Below are 21,508 nucleotides of genomic sequence, written 5' to 3'. Positions count from 1 at the left end.
GATCTCAATTTTGTTATATATTTCTATAGAAAGAAATATTATCATAATTTCCACTGTTCTGAGTTGTAGAATTATATCTTTTTATTAATTGCCTAATATTTCTCTTTTTTTTTTTCCAAAATTTCTCCATGTGCATGTGAAACAATAAGTGAAAAGCTTTAAAAAATCTCATTCTTTGTGGTTCTTTCACTGGAGTTCTGCCTCAGGCCCTCAGTGAGGCAGATTTGGTAACACAAATCATCTCCTGGTTTATCACTGCTTAATGGGGCATGGGAATAGTGGGTAGGTAGTTAAAAACAAACAGAGAAGCTCACATATTTGGATGCAGTAGAAGATTGCAAGGGCTGCATAAGGAGAGCTTTTTATTTTTTTTTATTTTTTATTATTTTTTTTTTCTTTGACTGCTTTTCTTTTTTTTTATTTAATTTTTAGTTTTTTATTTTTTAAATTTTAAAATCTTTAATTCTTACATGCATTCCCAAACATGAACCCCCCTCCCACCTCCCTCCCCAGAACATCTTTCTGGGTCATCCCCATGCACCAGCCCCAAGCATGCTGCATCCTGCGTCAGACATAGACTGGCGATTCAATTCACATGATAGTATACATGTTAGAATGTCATTCTCCCAAATCATCCCACCCTCTCCCTCTCCCTCTGAGTCCAAAAGTCCATTATACACATCTGTGTCTCTTTCCCTGTCTTGCATACAGGGTCATCATTGCCATCTTCCTAAATTCCATATATATGTGTTAGTATACTGTATTGGTGTTTTTCTTTCTGGCTTACTTCACTCTGTATAATCGGCTCCAGTTTCATCCATCTCATCAGAACTGATTCAAATGAATTCTTTTTAACGGCTGAGTAATACTCCATTGTGTATATGTACCACAGCTTTCTTATCCATTCATCTGCTGATGGACATCTAGGTTGTTTCCATGTCCTGGCTATTATAAACAGTGCTGCGATGAACATTGGGGTACATGTGTCTCTTTCAATTCTGGTTTCCTCGGTGTGTATGCCCAGAAGTGGGATTGCTGGGTCATAAGGTAGTTCTATTTGCAATTTTTTAAGGAATCTCCACACTGTTCTCCGTAGTGGCTGTACTAGTTTGCATTCCCACCAACAGTGTAGGAGGGTTCCCTTTTCTCCACACCCTCTCCAGCATTTATTGCTTGCAGATTTTTGGATCGCAGCCATTCTGACTGGTGTGAAGTGGTACCTCATTGCGGTTTTGATTTGCATTTCTCTAATAATGAGTGATGTTGAGCATCTTTTCATGTGTTTGTTAGCCATCCGTATGTCTTCTTTGGAGAAATGTCTATTTAGTTCTTTGGCCCATTTTTTGATTGGGTCGTTTATTTTTCTGGAGTTGAGCTGCAGAAGTTGCTTGTATATTTTTGAGATTAGTTGTTTGTCAGTTGCTTCATTTGCTATTATTTTCTCCCATTCAGATGGCTGTCTTTTCACCTTGCTTATATTTTCCTTTGTTGTGCAGAAGCTTTTAATTTTAATTAGATCCCATTTGTTTATTTTTGCTTTTATTTCCAGAATTCTGGGAGGTGGATCATAGAGGATCCTGCTGTGATTTATGTCTGAGAGTGTTTTGCCTATGTTCTCCTCTAGGAGTTTTATAGTTTCTGATCTTACATTTAGATCTTTAATCCATTTTGAGTTTATTTTTGTGTGCGGTGTTAGAAAGTGATCTAGTTTCATTCTTTTACAAGTGGTTGACCAGTTTTCCCAGCACCACTTGTTAAAGAGATTGTCTTTACTCCATTGTATATTCTTGCCTCCTTTGTCAAAGATAAGGTGTCCATATGTGTGTGGATTTATCTCTGGGCTTTCTATTTTGTTCCATTGATCTATATGTCTGTCTTTGTGCCAGTACCATACTGTCTTGATGACTGTGGCTTTGTAGTAGAGCCTGAAGTCAGGCAAGTTGATTCCTCCCGTTCCATTCTTCTTTCTCAAGATTGCTTTGGCTATTCGAGGTTTTTTGTATTTCCATACAAAGCTTGAAATTATTTGTTCTAGTTCTGTGAAAAATGTGGCTGGTAGCTTGATAGGGATTGCATTGAATTTGTAAATTGCTTTGGGTAGTATACTCATTTTCACTATATTGATTCTTCCGATCCATGAACATGGTATATTTCTCCATCTATTAGTGTCCTCTTTGATTTCTTTCATCAGTGTTTTATAGTTTTCTATATACAGGTCTTTAGTTTCTTTAGGTAGATATATTCCTAAGTATTTTATTCTTTTCGTTGCAATGGTGAATGGAATTGTTTCCTTAATTTCTTTTTCTACTTTCTCATTATTCGTGTATAGGAATGCAAGGGATTTCTGTGTGTTGATTTTATATCCTGCAACTTTACTATATTCATTGATGAGCTCTAGTAATTTTCTGGTGGAGTCTTTAGGGTTTTCCATGTAGAGGATCATGTCATCTGCAAACAGTGAGAGTTTTACTTCTTCTTTTCCAATTTGGATTCCTTTTATTTCTTTTTCTGCTCTGATTGCTGTGGCCAAAACTTCCAGAACTATGTTGAATAGTAGTGGTGAAAGTGGACACCCTTGTCTTGTTCCTGACTTTAGGGGAAATGCTTTCAATTTTTCACCATTGAGGATAATGTTTGCTGTGGGTTTGTCATATATAGCTTTTATTATGTTGAGGTATGTTCCTTCTATTCCTGCTTTCTGGAGAGTTTTTATCATAAATGGATGTTGAATTTTGTCAAAGGCCTTCTCTGCATCTATTGAGATAATCATATGGTTTTTATTTTTCAATTTGTTAATGTGGTGAATTACATTGATTGATTTGCGGATATTGAAGAATCCTTGCATCCCTGGGATAAAGCCCACTTGGTCATGATGTATGATCTTTTTAATGTGTTGTTGGATTCTGATTGCTAGAATTTTGTTGAGGATTTTTGCATCTATGTTCATCAGAGATATTGGCCTGTAGTTTTCTTTTTTTGTGACATCTTTGTCAGGTTTTGGTATTAGGGTGATGGTGGCCTCATAGAATGAGTTTGGAAGTTTACCTTCCTCTGCAATTTTCTGGAAGAGTTTGAGTAGGATAGGTGTTAGCTCTTCTCGAAATTTTTGGTAGAATTCAGCTGTGAAGCCATCTGGACCTGGGCTTTTGTTTGCTGGAAGATTTCTGATTACCGTTTCAATTTCTGTGCTTGTGATGGGTCTGTTAAGATTTTCTATTTCTTCCTGGTTCAGTTTTGGAATATTGTACTTTTCTAAGAATTTGTCCATTTCTTCCACGTTGTCCATTTTATTGGCATACAACTGCTGATAGTGGTCTCTTATCATCCTTTGTATTTCTGTGTTGTCTGTTGTGATCTCTCCATTTTCACTTCTAATTTTATTGATTTGATTTTTCTCTCTTTGCTTCTTGATGAGTCTGGCTAATGGTTTGTCAATTTTATTTATCCTTTCAAAGAACCAGCTTTTGGCTTTGTTGATTTTTGCTATGGTCTCTTTTGTTTCTTTTGCATTTATTTCTGCCCTAATTTTTAAGATTTCTTTCCTTCTACTCACTCTGGGGTTCTCCAACTCTTCCTTTTCTAGTTGCTTTAGTTGTAGAGTTAGGTTATTTATTTGACTTTTTTCTTGTTTCTTGAGGTATGCCTGTATTGCTATGAACTTTCCTCTTAGCACTGCTTTTATAGTGTCCCACAGGTTTTGGGTTGTTGTGTTTTCATTTTCATTAGTTTCTATGCATATTTTGATTTCTTTTTTGATTTCTTCTGTGATTTGTTGGTTATTCAGAAGTGTGTTGTTCAACCTCCATATGTTAGAATTTTTAATAGTTTTTCTCCTGTAATTGAGATCTAATCTTAATGCATTATGGTCAGAAAAGATGCTTGGAATGATTTCGATTTTTTTGAATTTATCAAGTTTAGATTTATGGCCCAGGATGTGATCTATCCTGGAGAAGGCTGCTTACAAGAGACCCACCTCAAAACAAGGGACACATACAGACTGAAAGTGAAGGGCTGGAAAAAGATATACCACGCGAATAGAGACCAAAAGAAAGCAGGAGTGGCAATACTCATATCCGATAAAATAGACTTTAAAACAAAGGCTGTGAAAAGAGACAAAGAAGGCCACTACATAATGATCAAAGGAACAATCCAAGAAGAAGATATAACAATTATAAATATATATGCACCCAATATAGGAGCACCGCAATATGTAAGACAAATGCTAACAAGTATGAAAGGGGAAATCAACAATAACACAATAATAGTGGGAGACTTTAATACCCCACTCACACCTATGGACAGATCAACTAAACAGAAAATTAACAAAGAAACGCAAACTTTAAATGATACATTAGATCAGTTAGACCTAATTGATATCTATAGGACATTTCACCCCAAAACAACGAATTTCACCTTTTTTTCAAGGAGAGCTTTTTAAAGAGGACAGTGGCTTCCTGCTGAGATTCTGCAAAGCTGCATGTGCAGCTTTGAGCTCCCTGAGAGCCTGGCTGCCTAGCAACCACCACATAAAGTCATCTTTCTCTCTCTTACAAAAAATTCTAGGCTATGCATGACTTAAATGAAGATGTTCTAGTTCACTGGAGCTTGGAGAGCAATTACTTGTAGCTGTCTTTGGCATTTGTGCCAGGCACATCAGAAAATAAAATGAAGATGCTGTGCACACCCTGTGTCTTCATCTCCTGCATGTGGAAAGGGGTGCAATGAAAGGGCCAGCTGTTCTCTCTTGAGGCCTTATTTCTTCTCTGCTGTAGACTGACACTCTTTTAGGAAATGCAGAGTAGCAGTTTTGGACCTGGTGGGCCTGGCAAACCTTGCGCTCTGAATGCAAAGAGTGGGGAAAGGGTAGGGGCAAAGTGGAGGGCCCTTGGGTTTGCTAAGAGACCCTCTTATTCACTCCAGGATCATTTTTCTGCCTTCCTCAAGAGCAAACCCCTTAGAGACATTTTCTAAAATCTATGTTAAGTAGGGCCTTCTTTTTCCTGCAGCCACTCCATCCCTCTTTGTCCACATCCTGTAGAAATTTGACATGGCCCTAGAACCTTCCCCAAATTTTGCCCTGCTGTTGGTACACCCATGCATATTATGACTGAAAGCTCTTCACTGGAAGTTTCCAGATGATCCTGATCAGCTCCTTATTGACAGTGGCCAGTGCACTTCTTCCCATGTCCCTCAGGTCTCCAAGTCCCCTTCATCTGGTGACTCGACTCTTGCTTCTGGTTTGTCTTCAGAATAGCAGCTCGGTCATAAAGCCATCTTTTCGACTCTTACCAAAGTAGCTCCTGCAATAGTAGGGTGTTCAAAACAGCAACAGTGATGCCAAGGAGTGACAGATGAAGGAGAGGAATGGCCCCTGTGACTAAAGGGCCCTCCTCTTTCCCTTGTGAAGGTAACAGTTCTTAATGTCTTCATCTGTCTGCCCTACATTTCTCTGTAAAATTAAAATTCATTTTTAATTAGTGACTGTCTATTATTTGTAAAAGCACTAATCCCTAAGGGATATGTAAAAAGGAATATGATATCCTGCTCTCCAAATTGCTTAAGGGCTAATAGGAAAGACAGGCTAATAAACAAACCATACAGAGAACAAAGAAAGAAAAAGTGGAAGAGGGCAGTGTTTAATGCAAACTGTGGCCTGGGAAGAATTGTCTCTAGATCTCAAACAGGGATGCTAATATCATAGCACAGAGGGGCTCTGGTGGAACAGCTAAATGAAATGTTCTCCTGCAGCTGGGGGCTGAGAAACAGGCCTCGTGGAGGGCAGAGAAGCTGAAGACCAGGAGAAAGACTCTTCAGGGATCAGACATGGATTATACTAAACATAATGGTAGGACTTGTATAGGTCAAGCCTGTGAACTTACAGGAAGGCAAGGATCCTGAAGAGTGGAGGAAACTCTAGGGATCAAAGAAGCAGAAGCTTTTCTTAACTAGAAGAACCCAAAGGCCATCCTTCAGAGAAGGAAGGAGAGCAAAGGATCGCATTGAAAGGCCTACTAGCACGTGGGCCTTAGGAAAAACAGACCTTGACGGGGCTTGCACGTGTGCGACCTATGTGAGGAACCAACATTTACTCAGCAGCCTCTGTGTGCCAGCCACTGTGCTGTTGCCAAGAATCGTGAAAGTGAGCCTGCTGGTTTCAGGAATGCTGGTAAGAGACATGGGACTCCAGGGTTAGAGCTGACATAGCCAGGGGCTGAGCATCTGCATATTTGCATCAGTTCCCTGCCCAAGTCCCACAGGGAAGATGCAGAGGGGACCAAGCAGACACCTGTGCTTACAGTAGGTTTCATTGTAGGGGAGGAACATGGGGCTAAGGGAATCATACCTTTTTTTTTTCTTTTTAATAATATAAGTGCTTTAAAGATACAGCTTGTGAATTACAAAGCCTTTGTGAAATGCAGGCTCAGAAAAAATCTCCCCCCTCTCCCTGTGACTCTTTCATGCCCGCACTGCACAGGGGTCATGTGGAGCTTCAAAGGTTCTCCTAAAGAGTTCTTTTCTATCTCCTAAAGGGATTTTTTTTGAGGTATAATTGACATAAACATCATGTTAGTTTCAGCTTTACAATGTAATTATTTAATATTGTATATATTGCAAAGAGATCATCAGAATAAATCTAGTAAAATACATTACTATACATAGTTACAAAAATATATCTTTTAATGGATAGCATCTTTTTTAATAAACAATAAGCATGGTTGCTCTTTTTTTCTGGAGGGAGAATTTTTCCAAGGTTGTTTGCTGTACACATATCTTTTAAGAGAGTCCAGACAAAAGATAGTCAGTGCCTCTGCATGAAAGATATGCAGACATGCCCCATACCCTGGAGAATTGTCCCCTGATAGCTGAGTGTTTAATGCCTCTACCTGTACTAGCATTTAAAATGGTATGAAAGAGATTACTGAGCATCCTTTCAAAATGTAAGTCAATGATTTTTAAAACAGGAAATTTATAGGTGCATTAAATGCATTTTCAGCTGATATTTTTCACTTACACGAGTTTATTGGGACATAACCCCTTCATAAGTCAAGGAAGACATGTAGTTGGTGCTAGATTTGAGAGAATGGAAACTCAGTGATTAGGTAGAGAAAGCCCTTGCATCATCATTTATGGAATAAAGAGCAGAGAAATCACACTCTTGGAATGCAAAGAGGTGTGAGGTAAGCCAGGGCACAACAGCCCAGACAACATGATGCCTGGTGGCCAATTTAAAAACAAGTATAAAAACACTACTATGTATAAGACAGATAGCCAGCAAGGACCTGCTGTATAGTGAAGAGAACTCTACTCAATTTTCTGTGACAATCCATATATGCTAAGAATCTAAAAGGATGAATATATGTATACATTTTACTGATTCACTTTGCTGTACACCCAAAACTAACACAACATTGTAAATCAACTGTACTCCAATAAAATTATTTTTTAAAAAGTAAAAGAAAGGAACTTTATAAAATTTCTAGAATGTTTGTAATTTTCCCATATTTCTTAATTTTGCACATCATTTTTTTTTAACCTAGGGGATGAGCAGCAACAGTTAGATAAAAGGAAGGAGAGAAATGCAAAGAGAGCTGGGATCTTCCAGCACCCTCCATGAGGCAGGCTGTGGTAATCAGGCCTCCAGCAGGTAAACAGCCCTCCGTTTTCCATCCAGCTGGAGGTTTGGATAGATACACCTCCCTGGGCTCTGTACTGCTGAGCAACTTCTGTTTCATTTCAGATCCTGCCTCTCTCCAGTATCGGGAAAGAGGACAAATAATTGTACCCAGAATCTAGCCTCAGGCTACAGCTGCATGTGGATACTGTCTGGACAGGCAGTTTCCTGGATCTCACACAACAATGCATTTAAGAAAGAATTAATCTAGGCAGCAATGACAGTGCTAATTTTATGTTACTTTAACATGAACCATTACTCTTTCTCACACTCAAGGATTTCTAGAAAGACTCATTTGATTTGTAAGAGTGGATTTTAGCCTTTTCAGAACAGCTGATGTTTCTGTGGATTTCCAAAGCGTTGTACTCCAGTATTCAATTCCTGGTGTTTTGTGCCAGTCAGTTTTTAATTATCACAAATAAATTATTCTGCTTTGCTAAGATTCCAGTTCTTTTTCACCATCTTTTTTTTTTAAATGACATAGTTAGGACAGGATCAATTTCAGTAGGGAAAGTGACAAGAAATGAAGCTGTAGACTTGAATGCTAGTGGCTGGCTCTTGGCAAAGAAAAATTGGAAAGCTGGAAAACAAGCTGAAAAACAATGACATCACTTATGATTTCTCACTTCTCTATTAAAAATTAATAGAACTAATCACATTCAGAGAAATAATTGATCAATGATGAAAACAATACTATGAATGTCATTTTAATCAATTTGTCTACTGTATGCTTTTTAAACATATAATGCTGAAGGGGAAAAAAAAGTACCATGGAAAGTTTTCTTAAGATGTCGCCTGGAAATTCATCTGGAACCTCTTATTTGGTATGGGATCAAGCAAGAATGTAATACTGAAACTCACCACATTAAAATTTATGATGCCCTTCAGAGACGCAGTATTGACTCATTGTTTTTCTGCAGAATCTTACTTCAGATTTCTTGAGTATTTCCCAAAATTGATCAATATTGGCTTTAGACTAGAAGATATCTTTGGTAATGAGGGGTTTGGTAGTTCTATTAGAAGATATAGTTCCTAGGTTTAGACAAGCTGGTGCTCCATATTGAAAAATGCATCATTCAGGTTTATGAGGCAGGATTACACTCATTCTAATAAATAAGCATGTCCATGAATCAGAATGGAGCTCAGGCAAAGAAGTATAAATGTCTTGGCCAAAGGCCATAAGTGCTATTAAAAAAATTATATTGAAAGTAGAGGTCTTTGGAAGGTGGGTGTATATACAGCACATACTCCATATGCATAGGACATTGTGTCCTGTGAACCTGTATTTTTCCCTGTTACTGGGGAGGGTTTAGCACAATACACAGGAACTTAAGTTTTAGAGTCAGAGAGACAGAGAGACAGAGTAGCAGAGAGAGAGAGAGAAGAAAAAGAGAGAGAAACTCAATGGTTTATTCACTTGCTAGTCAGTAATTTGCATCTTTGTCTCTTAAGATTAAGAAAGAGAAAATAAGAGCATCTATTTTCTAGATCTTGTGAAAAATTAAGTAAAATAGTATATGTAAGTTGGTTAGTATGGTGTTTGGCACACAGTATCTGGTACTGCTGCTGCTGCATCGCTTCTGTCGTGTCCGACTCTGTGCGACCCCATAGATGGCAACCCACCAGGCTTCCCCGTCCCTGGGATTCTCCAGGCAATAACACTGGAGTGGGTTGCATTTCCTTCTTCAATGCGTGAAAGTGAAAAGTGAAAGTGAAGTCACTCAGTCATGTCCGACTCTTCCCGACCCCATGGACTGCAGCCTACCAGGCTCCTCCGTCCATGGGATTTTCCAAGCAAGAGTACTGGAGGGGGGTGCCATTGCCTTCTCCGACATCTGGTACTAGCATCATTAAATTCTAGCTCTTATAATTATTACCACTGAAAATTCTTTTAAAGAGTTAATTTATCACTGAAATCATACCTAGCAGTCTACTACTAACAGACTAGTAGTGCCAACTACTAAACACACTCAGCTGCGGTTTAAGAATAGGGAGCGCATAACGCATTAGGGCTTCCCTGGTGGCTCAGAGGTTAAAGTGTCTGCCTGCAACGTGGGAGACCCGGGTTCGATCCCTGGGTCGGGAAGATCCCCTGGAGAAGGAAAAGGTAACCCACTCCAGTATTCTTGCCTGGAGAATCACATGGACGGAGAAGCCTGGTAGGCTACAGTCCATGGGGTCACAAAGAGTTGGACAGGACTGAGTGACTTCACTATACTCTACTATAAAGCATAATAAAGAGACTGGTCTTCCTCCTGAATCTACCTGGGAAATGCAGTGTGCTGTAGTTCAGAATAGTTGACCTAATAAAGTAAACTTTTCCGATACACATGAAATTAGACAGAGATAATAAAAGCAAAGGCAGCTTAACATTCATAAATTTTTTTTTAATTTAATAGTTTTTGAAGATCTAACACCTACATGAAAGATAAGTATGCTTCGTCCCAGCCCTCTGTTCCAGCTATTGTTAAAGGGAGGACAGGACTGATATTTGTTTATTTAAGATCAATGACAGTTTATCTATGTACTTCAAGCTATGTTTACATCTTTTCATAAGTATAGTAAATAGAGTCCTTGGCAAACAGAAGTATTCTTCAAATGTCAAATGTATCTAGCTGAACTGCTTATGAAAAATTTCTATTGCTTACATTATGGTGGACTGATTAATCAAACTGAAATACAATACTTGTATACCTAAAAAGCACAATAAAAATGAAAATAATTTATTCATAAGATCTTAATCTACAGATAATCTCCAGTCACAGAAATACTAGCTTGAGATTTCTAATTCTATTAAGTTTCAATTTGAACAAATGTTCAATCACTTAAACAAAAGCAGTAAAACTGAAAAAATGATTCAAAAGGACTAGGAAAAAGAAACTTTCTTTCCCTAGATGTTTCTAAAAAGACTCCACTTAAAGATGAAATCAGTCCTTTCTACAGAAACTGGGAGCTGAGATGACAAGGACACCTTCAGATGGACAGATGTTCTTCAGAGCTACCAGAGGATAGAGTGATCTGGAAGTTCCCCTGGGTGGAAAGGAATTTTTTTTTAAATTTATTTTTACTTTATTTTACTTTACAATACTGTATTGGTTTTGCCATACATTGACATGAATCCACCACGGGTGTACATGCGATCCCAAACATGAACCCCCCTCCCACCTCCCTCCCCACAACATCCCTCTGGGTCATCCCTGTGCACCAGCCCAAAGCATGCTGTATCCTGCATCGGACATAGACTGGTGATTAGATTCTTACATGATAGTATATATGTTTCAATGCCATTCTCCCAAATCATCCCACCCTCTCCTTCTCCCTCTGAGTCCAAAAGTCCACTATACACATCTGTGTCTTTTTTGCTGTCTTGCATACAGGGTCATCATTGCCATCTTTCTAAATTCCATATGTATGTGTTAGTATACTATATTGGTGTTTTTCTTTCTGGCTTACTTACTCTGTATAATCGGCTCCAGTTTCATCCATCTCATCAGAACTGATTCAAATGTATTCTTTTTAACGGCTGAGTAATACTCCATTGTGTATATGTACCACAGCTTTCTTATCCATTCATCTGCTGATGGACATCTAGGTTGTTTCCATGTCCTGGTTATTATAAACAGTGCTGCGATGAACGTTGGGGTACATGTGTCTCTTTCAATTCTGGTTTCCTCGGTGTGTATGCCCAGAAGTGGGATTGCTGGGTCATATGGCAGTTCAATTTGCAATTTTTAAAGGAATCTCCACACTGTTCTCCATAGTGGTTGTACTAGTTTGCATTCCCACCAACAGTGTAGGAGGGTTCCCTTTTCTCCACACCCTCTCCAGCATTTATTGCTTGCAGATTTCTGGATCGCAGACATTCTGACTGGTGTGAAGTGGTACCTCATTGTGGTTTTGATTTGCATTTCTCTAATAATGAGTGATGTTGAGCATCTTTCCATGTGTTTGTTAGCCATCCGTATGTCTTCTTTGGAGAAATGTCTATTTAGTTCTTTGGCCCATTTTTTGATTGGGTCATTTATTTTTCTGGAGTTGAGCTGCAGAAGTTGCTTGTATATTTTTGAGATTAGTTGTTTGTCAGTTGTTTCATTTGCTGTTATTTTCTCCCATTCAGAAGGCTGTCTTTTCACCTTGCTTATATTTTCCTTTGTTGTGCAGAAGCTTTTAATTTTAATTAGATCCCATTTGTTTACTTTTGCTTTTATTTCCAGAATTCTGGGAGGTGGATCATAGAGGATCCTGCTGTGATTTATGTCTGAGAGTGTTTTGCCTATGTTCTCCTCTAGGAGTTTTATAGTTTCTGGTCTTACACTTAGATCTTCAGGTGAATTTCATTGGTTTCCTGGAAGAGTAGGAAAAACAGGAGATTCTCCTCTTTATCTGTCCCCATGAATGACTTAGATGCCAACAGGAGGAAAAGAAACCTGGCTAGCTGATCCAATTTCAAGTGGGAGAGATGGATGCAAAGGATGCAAATTTCCAAGAGCATTTTAGTATCCTTTCCTCTGGGCTCTACTTTTTGCCCCCCTTATTTTTCTTCTTAACATTTTATTTTATATTGGAGTATAGTTGATTAACAATGTGTTAGTTTCAGATGTACAGATGTACAGCAAAGTGATTCGATTATCTAAATACATGTATCTATTCTTTTTCAAATTTTTAAGTTGTTACACAATATTGAGCAGAATTCCTTGTGCGGTATAGTAGGTCTTTGTTGGCAGTGTGTACATGTTACTCCCCAAAACCCTACTATCTCCCCCCGCCACACCTCTGGTAACCACAAATTCAATTTCTAAGTCTGTGAGTCTGTTCCTGCTTTGTAAAGAAGTTCGTTTGTATCAATTCTTTAGACTCTACATATAAGCAATATCACATGATATTTTTTTCTTCGTCTGACTTCATTCAGTATGACAGTCACTAGGTTCATCCTTGTTGCTGCTAATGACATTATTTCATCCTGTTTAATGACTGAGTAATATTCCATTGTATCTTTTGAGGATGTTGGACCCTATGTTCCATCAAAAGGAGGCATATTAAAATGTGTGTTAGGCCAGTCCTGAAAGGGCAAAGTTGTGAGCAGTAAGATACTCTCTATCTTACCCATCTGGAGGAAGAACTGTTGCTGTTGTTCAGTTGCTAACTCATGTCTGACTCTTTGTGTTCCCCTGGGCTGCAGCACACCAGACTTCTCTATCCTTCACCATTTCCTGGGGTTTGCTCAAATTAATGTTCACTGAGTCAGTGGTTATGTAACCATATCATCCTCTGCTGCCCCCTTTGCCTTAAAACTTTCCCAGCCTCAGAATCTTTTCCAATGAATTGGATTTTCCCATCCAGAGGCCAAAGTACTGGATGGAGTTTCAGCATCAGTCCTTCCAATGAATATTCAAAGTTGATTTCCTTTAAGATTGACTGGTTTGATCAAGCTTTCATCAAAGGGACTAGTTTGATCCAAGGGACCCTAGAGAGTCTCCTCCAGCACAATTTGAAAACATCAGTTCTTCAGTGCTCAGCCTTCTTTATGGTCCAACTTTCACATCCGTACATGACTACTGGAAAAGACATAGCTTTAACTAACCAGACCTTTGTTTTTCAAAGGGCAGAGAAATCTTTGTATCTCTTCTGCTAGCATTGTCTTAACTGCCATAGGCATCCAACTTCTCAGGGGATGACTAGTGTTTTCATCTCCTGGGACACTTCTCCTCTATCTCTAACCTGTCTTTTCTCCACCTGTGATCGTTCTTTTCCTTTCCTTGCTATGGTCCAGTCATTACTTAAATTTTAAGTTTTGAAGCTACTTTTCAATCTTTGCTTCTTTTGATTCTCAAGACACATTCTTCTTCTATATAGTTTTGATATCATCTTTCAGTGTTTCCTTTTATCTTCTTCATCAGGTTGAACGTACATTTTGTTATTTTCTTCTTTAAGAGTTCATAGGAAAACAGCTCAGGGGCATACTTTGTTCAAAGCCATTTGTTTGACTGAACAGTGATGGTGGTCTCCAATTTCTGATTCACATTTTGTCCAGCTCCCAGTGATGATTATCTTGTGTATCTGCCATCTTAACAAGCAGTCAGAAAGATTCGCTTGATCTGTAAAATTTGATTTTAGCCATTTCAGATGAACTGAAGTTGTTTTCTTATGAAGAATATTTTCTACAAGTGTTAGAATATTAACTATTTTTGCTTGCTTGTTCATTTCATGAATTCTTGTTTTCCCTGCTTCTTCTTCTTATGAAAATAGTTTTGTTTTTGAAACTTGAGAACTTTCATGAATAACTTTCTCCCATGTTATCTTTTGTTGTTCTTCATTCTTCTAACAGAACTTTAGAGTTGTTTGGCTTCAGTCACATGGAATTGGATGGACTCATCCATTTTCTAGTTAGTATTTTTCCTGGAAAAGCTCTTTCCATACATTGTTTTGAAAATTTAGATTTCACTCAGTTATTTTTCTAGAAAGTCTATTTAACCTCTAAGTGGGACCTATTCAGTTTTCTATTTGCCTCAAGGCTTAATATTCAGACAGCTTAGTCTCAAGGATGACCTCCATCAAAAACAGTCCCAGTCCTTCAGCCTTTCTTGTCAGAATGATATGGGTTCATTAGCAATTTTAGATTGTATTAATCAGGGCAGAAATGACTAGAACTCAGAAAAGTAGAAGAGCATTGGGTCAGATATCAGTGCCTGTTTTAGTTCTCTGTCTTCTACCTGACTGACTATGTGACTTTGGATAAATTTCTTCAATTACTTTTTCATCCTTTACAAATGAGGATGCTTGATTCAGGATCTAAGGTCACATTTGTTGTTATTCAGTTGCTCAGTCATGTCCAACTCTTTGCAACCCCATGGACTATAGCATGCCAGGCTTCCCTGTCCTTCACCATCTCCTGGAGTTTGCTCAAACTCATGTCTATTGAATCAGTGATGCCATCCAACCATCTCATCCTCTGCCACCCCCTTCTCCTCCTGCCTTCAATCTTTCCCAGCATCAGGGTCTTTTCCAATGAGTCAGTTTGCATCAGATGGCCAAAGTATCGGAGCTTCAACTTCAGCATCAGTCCTTCCAGTGAATATTTATGGTTAATTTTCTTTAATATTGACTGGTTTGATCTCCTTATTGTCCAAGGGACTCTCAAGAGTCTTCTCCAGCACCACAGTTCAAAGGCATAAATTCTAAGGCCCTCAGCCATTTTTTATTGTCAAGTTCTTGCATCCATTCATGACTACTGGAAAAATCATAGCTTGGGCTAGATGGACCTTTGTTGGCAAAGTAATGTCTCTTCTTTTTAATATGCTGTCTAGATGTATCATAGCTTTTCTTCTAAGGAGCAAGTGTCTTTAAATTTCATAGTTACAGTCACCATCCACAGTGATTTTGGAGCACAAGAAAATAAAGTCTGTCACTGTTTCCATTGTTTCCCAATATATTTGCCATGAAATGATGGACCAGATGCCATGATCGTAGTTTTTTGAAGGCTGAATTTAAACCAGTTTTTTCATTCTCCTCTTCCACATTCATCAAGATACTCTTTAATTCCTCTTTGCTTTCTGCCATAAGGGTGGTGTCATCTGTATGTCTGAGGTTATGGATATTTCCCACAGCAATCTTGACTCCAGATTGTGCTTTATCCAGCCTGACATATCTCATGATGTACTCTGCATATAAGCTAAATAACAGAGTGACAATATACAACCTTGAAATATTTCTTTCCCAGTTGTGAAGCAGTCCACTGTTGTATGTCTGGTTCTAACTGTTGGTTCTTGATCTGCATACAGATTTCTCAGGAGGCAGGTAAGATAGTCTGGTGGTCCCATCTCTTTAAGAATTATCATGACAATCATAAAAGTGTTTGAAAGAAAATTCATTAGTGGTCCAGTGGTTGAAAATCCTTGTTTCCAATGCAGATGGCCTGGGTTTGATCCCTGGTCAGGGAACTTGATCCTGCTTGCCACAAGAAGGATGTTGTGCAGCCTTTAAAAATGTTTGAGAAGCAGTTAAAAGACACTTTAACATAATTGCAAGCAAAAATACCCATTTTTGTATTATGTCTCACTTCAGAACTTGCTACGCAGAAAATGCTTGTTAAAATGTGAATTTATATGATTTTAACCTATTCAATCACAGAAAACTAACCAATGATCACATGGAGCACAGCCTTGTCTAACTATAAGCCGTGCCGTGTAAAGGCTTGGGAGCCGGGCCACCCGAGACAGACAGGTCATAGTGGAGAGTTCTGACAAAACGTGGACCACTGGAGAAGGAAATGGCAAACCACGTCAGTATTCTTGCCTTGAGAACCCCATGAATGGTATGAAAAGGCAAAAATACAGGACACTGAAAGATGAACTCCCTGGGTCGGTAGGTGCCCAATATGCTACTGGAGATCAGTGGAGAAATAACACCAGAAAGAATGAAGAGACAGAGCCAAAGCAAAAACAACACCCAGTTGTGGATGTGACTGGTGATGAAAGTAAAATACGGTGCTGTAAAGAGCAATATTGCATAAGAACCTGCAATGTTAGGTCCATGAATCAAGGTAAATTGGACGTTGTCAAGCATCTAGTCTGATCACTTCATGGGAAATAGATGGGGAAACAGTGGAAACAGTGTCAGACTTTTTTTGGGCTCCAAAATCACTGCAGATGGTGACTGCAGCCATGAAATTAAAAGACACTTACTCCTTGGAGGAAAAGTTATGACCAACCTAGTAGCATATTGAAAAGCAGAGACATTACTTTGCCAACAAAGGTCCGTCTAGTCAAGGCTATGGTTTCTCCAGTGGTCATGTATGGATGTGAGAGTTGGACTGTGAAGAGGGCTGAGCACCGAAGAATTGATGCTTTTGAACTGTGGTGTTGGAGAAGATTCTTGAGAGTCCCTTGGACTGCAAGGAGATCCAACTAGTCCATTCTGAAGGAGATCAGCCCTGGGATTTCTTTGGAAGGAATGATGCTAAAGCTGAAACTCCAGTACTTTGGCCACCTCATGCGAAGAGTTGACTCATTGGAAAAGACTCTGATGCTGGGAGAGATTGGGGGCAGGAGGAGAAGGGGATGACAGAAGATGAGATGGCTGGATGGCATCACCAACTCGATGGACATGAATCTGAGTGAACTCCGGGAGTTGGTGATGGACAGGGAGGCCTGGCATGCTGCGATTCATGGGATCGCAGAGTCGGACATGACTGAGGGACTGAACTGAACTGAACTGAAACAGGTGATGGCAAGAGTGAACATCTACATTTCAGGCATCAGTGAACTAAAATGGACTGGAATGGGTGAATTTAACTCATATAACCATTATATCTACTACTGTGGGCAAGAATCCCTTAGAAGAAATAGAGTAGCCTTCACAGTCAATGAAAGAGTCCAAAATGCAGTACTTGGATGCAATCTCAAAAATGAGAGAATGATCTCTGTTCATTTCCAAAGCAAACCATTCAGTATCACAGTTATCCAAGTCTATGCCTCAATCAGTATTGCTGAAGAAACTAAAATTGAACGGTTCTATGAAGACCTAAAAGACATTTTAGAACTAACACCCAAAAAAGATGTCCTTTTCATTATATGGGACTGGAAGGCAAAAGTAGGAAGTTAAGAGATACCTGGAGTAACAGAAAAATTTGGCTTTGGAGTACAGAATGAAGCAGGGAAAAGGCTAACCAAGTTTTGACAAGAGAATGCACTGGTCATAGCAAACACTTTCTTCAAACAACACAAGAGAAGACTCTACACATGGACATCAACAGATGGTCAATACCAAAATCAGATTGATTATGTGATGCTTGATTGATTATTTGTGATGCTATATTGATTATTTGCAGCCAAAGATGGAGAAGCTCTATATAGTCAGCAAAAACAAGACCGGGAGCTGACTGCGGCTCAGATCATGAATTCCTTACTGATAAATTCAGACTTAAATTGAAGAAAGTAGGGAAAACCAACAGACTATTCAGCTATGACCTAAATCAAATCACTTATGATTATACAGTGGAAGTGAGAAATAGATTGAAGGGATTCGATCTGATAGAGTGTCTGAAGAACTATGGACAGAGATTCGTGACTTTATACAGGAGGCAGGGATCAAGACCATCCCAAAGAAAAGAAATGCAAAAAGGCAAAGTGGTGTCTGAGGAAGCTTTACAAATAACTGTGAAAAGATGAGAAGCAAAAGGAAAGGAGAAAAGGAAAGATATACCCATTTGAATGCAGAGTTCCAAAGAATAGCAAGGAGAGATAAGAAAGCCTTCCTCAGTGATCAATGCAAAGAAAAAGAAGAAAAGAATAGAATGGGAAAGACCAGATATGTCTTCAAGAAAATCAGAGATACCAAGGGAACATTTCAAGCAAAGATGGGCACAATAAAGGACAGAAATTGTATGGACCTAACAGAAGCAGAAGATATTAAGAAGAGGTCAAGAGTACACAGAAGAACTATAAAAAAAAAGATCTTCATGACCCAGATAACCACGATGATGTGATCACTCACTGAGAGCCAGACATCCTGGAATGTAAAGTCAAGTGGGCCTTAGGAAGCATCACTACAAACAAAGTTAGTGGAGGTGATGTAATTTCCAGGCGGGCTATTTCAAATCCTGAAAGATGATGCTGTGAAAGTGTTGCACTCAATATGCCGGTGAATTTGAAAAACTCAGCAGTGGCCACAGGACTGGAAAAAGTCAGTTTTCATTCCAACCCCAAAGAAAGGCAATGCCAAAGAATGTTCAAACTACCCCACAATTGTACTTATCTTACACACTAGCAAGGTAATGCTCAAAATTCTCTAAGCCAGGCTTCTACAGTACGTGATCTGTGAACTTACAGATGTTCAAGCTGGATTTAGAAATGGCTTCCCTGGTGGCTCAGATGGTAAAGAGTCTACCTGCAGTGTGGGAGACCCAGGTTCGATCCCTGGTTCAGGAAGATCCCCCGGAGAAGGAAATGGTAACTCATTCCACTATTCTTGCCTGGAAAATCCTATGGACAGAGGAGCCTGGCGGCCTGCAGTCCATAGGGTTGCAAAGAGTCAGACAAGACTGAACAACTTCACTTTCACTTTCAGAAGGCATTATGATTCCAACATTAGGAAACCCTGTTACAGAAAATGTACAAGCTTCCTAAGGTGCCATAGTGAAGTATCACAGACTGGTGACTTAAAGAAGAAAAATTTCTTTACAGTTCTGGGGACTAGAGGTCCAAGATCAAGGTTTCAGCTGAATTAAATTCTTCTGATACCTCTCTCCTTGGTTTATAGATGATCTTCTTTGTTACAGAGTCCAAGCTCATACTGCTCACTGTGTGAAAGGCCAATAACTCGAGATGCAGTTGTTGGGGCAAGGAATAGCTATTTTATTTGGAAAATCAGCAGACCCAGAAGATGGTAGACCAGTGTCCCAAAGAACCGTCTTACCTGAGTTAATATTCAGCCTTCTTTTATACTAAAAGGGGAGGGAGTGTGGCTGGTTGTTGTAAACTTCTTGGTGCCAGAATCCTTTGTTATTGAAGCTGTCCAAATAGGTCAGGTCACAATGTTCTCATAAATTTCCAACAAGAAAAATGTTATTCTCTGTTCTGCAACCTTTGATCTCTATGTGAATGGAAAAGTGTTATATCTTTAAAGGTGAGAGACTTGAGAATGGGCTAGCCTATATATTTCAGACTCTAGGCAACATTCTTTCAAAAAAGTACAGAATCAGTATGACTAAGCAAAAGTGACAGAGCCCAATGGTTAGAGTTAAAGGAATAGATCCAACATGGAGTCAGTTTTGTTCTTCAGTTCAATTCAGTTCAGTTCAGTCGCTCAGTCGTGTCCAACTCTTTGCGACCCCATGAATTGCAGCACGCCAGGCCTCCCTGTCCATCACCATCTCCCGGAGTTAACTCAGACTCACGTCCATCGAGTCAGTGATGCCATCCAGCCATCTCATCCTTGGTCGTCCCTTTCTCCTCCTGCCTCCAATCCCTCCCAGCATCAGGGTCTTTTCCAATGATCAACTCTTCGCATGAGGTGGCCAAAGTACTGGCGCTTCAGCTTTAGCATCATTCCTTCCAAAGAACACCCAGGGTTGATCTCCTTCAGAATGGACTGGTTGGATCTCCTTGCAGTCCAAGGGACTCTCAAGAGTCTTCTCCAACACCACAGTTCAAAAACATCAATTCTTCGGTGCTCAGCCTTCCTCACTGTCCAAGTCTCACACCCATACATGACCATAGGAAAAACCATAGCCGTTATGTGGTCTGTGTCCTAATCTCTTTTTTTAAGGATGCCAGTCAGACTGAGGCCCTCTGATATGACCTCATTTACCTTAATTTCATCTTGAAAGACCCTGTCTCCAAAGACAGTCACATTCTGAGGTACTGTGGGTTAGGACTTCAGTGTATGAACTTGAGAGGGATGTGGTTCTACATGTAACAGGAAAAGTCATTCATTCAGATTGACTGGAACCTGAATCTCTGTGGCTAGCTCACACAGTTTGGAGGCTTGTAAACTGTCCTGTCTGGTAAGAAAAATGAGACTTTTACCTTCTTTCAAAGGCAGAAGAACCAGAGATCAAATTGCCAACATCCGCTGGATCATGGAAAAAGAAAGAGAGTTCCAGAAAAACATCTATTTCTACTTTACTGACTATAGCATAGCCTTTGACTGTATGGATCACAATAAACTGGAAAATTCTGAAAGAGATGGGAATACCAGACCACCTGACCTGCCCCTTGAGAAACCTATATGCAGGTCAAGAAGCAACAGTTAGAACTGGACATGGAACAACAGACTGGTTCCAAATAGGAAAAGGAGTATGTCAAGGATGTATATTGTCACCCTGCTTATTTAACTTATATGCAGAGTACAGCATGAGAAATGCTGGGCTGGAAGAAGCACAAGCTGGAATCAAGATTGCTGGGAGGAATATCAATAAACCTCAGATATGCACATGACACCACCCTTATGGCAGAAAGTGAAGAACTAAAAAGCCTCTTGATGAAAGTGAAAGAGGAGAATGAAAAAGTTAGCTTAAAGCTCAACATTCAAAAAAACTAAGATCATGGCATCTGATCCCATCACTTCATGGAAAATAGATGGGGAAACAGTGGAAACAGTGTCAGACTTTATTTGGGGGGGCTCCAAAATCACTGCAGATGGTGATTGCGACCATAAAATTAAAAGACACTTACTCCTTGGAAGGAAAGTTATGACCAACCTAGATAGCATATTGAAAAGCAGAGACATTACTTTGCCAACAAAGGTCCGTCTAGTCAAGGCTATGGTTTTTCCTGTGGTCATGTATGGATGTGAGAGTTGGACTGTGAAGAAAGCTGAGCACCAAAGAACTGATGCTTTTGAACTGTGGTGTTGGAGAAGACTCTTGAGAGTCCCTTGGACTGCAAGGAGATCCAACCAGTTCATTCTGAAGGAGATCAGTCCTGGGTGTTCATTGCAAGGACTGATGCTGAAGCTGAAACTCCAATACTTTGGCCACCTCATGCGATGAGTTGACTCATTGGAAAAGACTCTGATGCTGGGAGGAATTGGGGGCAGGAGCAGAAGGGGATGACAGAGGATGAGATGGCTGGATGGCATCACTGACTCGATGGACGTGAGTCTGAGTGAACTCCGGGAGTTGGTGATGGACAGAGAGGCCTGGTGTGCTGTGATTCATGGGGTCACAAAGAGTAGGACACAACTGAATGACTGAACTGAACTGAACTGAAAGATTCCTTTGCATATCCTCTATTGAAAAATTTTCCCTGATTAAGGGAAAGCAAAGTGACTATTTGCCTCAAAGTCTAATTCTGGTTCCAAAGCCCAAATGTTATAGCCAATGTGGGATTTCAAGAC

This window comes from Ovis canadensis, chromosome 15 (genome assembly GCF_042477335.2).
Source record: "Ovis canadensis isolate MfBH-ARS-UI-01 breed Bighorn chromosome 15, ARS-UI_OviCan_v2, whole genome shotgun sequence".
Classification (NCBI taxonomy): Eukaryota; Metazoa; Chordata; class Mammalia; order Artiodactyla; family Bovidae; genus Ovis; species Ovis canadensis.
This window is presented reverse-complemented; position numbering follows the sequence as displayed.